This window comes from Mesocricetus auratus, unplaced genomic scaffold (assembly GCF_017639785.1).
Source record: "Mesocricetus auratus isolate SY011 unplaced genomic scaffold, BCM_Maur_2.0 Super-Scaffold_100008, whole genome shotgun sequence".
NCBI classification, from domain to species: Eukaryota; Metazoa; Chordata; class Mammalia; order Rodentia; family Cricetidae; genus Mesocricetus; species Mesocricetus auratus.
In genome coordinates this window covers 34,495,515-34,497,045 of record NW_024429192.1, presented here as the reverse complement: position 1 = coordinate 34,497,045, position 1,531 = coordinate 34,495,515, and positions in this window count along the sequence as shown.

The following is a 1,531-nucleotide window of genomic DNA, read 5'->3' as shown; positions in this document are numbered from 1 at the left end:
TTATTTAATCTCCATGGGTTTGTGTATTTTTCCCATGCTTTCTCTTAATAATGGTTAATTTCATTTTTTATGTAATATATTTTTATTTAACTTAGAAACAAGCTTGATTCACATGTCAATCTCAGCTCTCTCTCTCTCTCCTCTCCTTCCCCACCCACCAACTCCCCCAACCAGCTCCCAACATAAGCTGTCATCAATGTTTTTGATCTCAGCCATTCTGACAGGTGTAAGATGGTATCTCTGAGTCATTTTGATTTGTATTTCTCTGATGACTAATGATGTTGAGCAATTCCATAAATTGCTATTCGAAGTGGGACCTCATATAACTACACACTTTCTGAAGGCAATGGACATTGACAATAAGACAAAATGGCAGTCATCAGAAATGGGCAAAAATCTTCACTAACAGATGGCTGATCTCCAAAATAAAGCAAGAAACTAGATATCAAAATACAAAATAATCCAATTAAAATTGGGTACTGATCTAAACAGAGAATTCTCAACAGGAGAATCTCATATGTTCAAGATAAAAACTTAAAAAATTTTTCAACGTTTGCATTATAAAAATATAGAAACATAAATGCTTCTATCTCACCTTCTGGCCTTTATTTTTTGAATCCAAAAGAATCATCAGATTCTTTAGAGGAAGCCTAAAATGTATCTAGTAGCCAATGTTAGGCCACATCATGAAGAAGTCTTTGTTAAACCTTAATCAGAATCTAAATAATGTTCTAGCACTAAGGGCACTCCGGACCCAAGAAGTAATTGAAAATATTTGCTGAAACCTTTTAGAATATTTGTCAGAGTACACCATCTAGGATTACTTGGTTTATGTATTTTTCCCCATCTATTGGTTTGGAACTGGAGTTGACTTTCATAAGATAGGTAAAAGAAAATAGGTGACTATTTCTTAGGACCTTCAAGGGACTTAAGTTATTCTTGATATCAAAATGAAAACTGGGAGAAGTAAAAGAAAAATGTCTATGAGCTGTCTTTCCAGTATACCCTACCAAAACTCACTGACTGAGTCTCCAATGCAGAGAGAAAACTGGCCATCGCCATCTACCAGAGACAAAAAGGAAGAAGCACATAGGGCTGGAAGAGACTTCACAGACAGCTCCTGCTTTGACTAGGGACTTTGTAAATGTCCTGAAAGCTAAGGCAGTAACAACTGAAGAATAATTGTAATTGATAAATAATGGCAATTTTTTCTTTCAAAACTATTTTATTTTTTAACAAAATAAAACAATGAAAAAACAAAGCTATCATGTTGAAGTTAGACAAGACAAACCAACAGAAGGAAAAGAATCCAAAAAAAGGCTCTAGGATCAGAAACCCACACACAGGTGTCCCATAAAAATACTAAACTGAAGTGGGGTGCTGGTGGCGCACATCTTTAATCCCAGCACTCAGGAGGTAGAGACAGGTGGATCTCTGAGTTTGAGACCAGCTTGGTCTGCAAAGCCACACAAAGAAACCCTGTCTCAAAAACTAAATATTAAACGGAAACTTGTCATATATATGCAGAAGA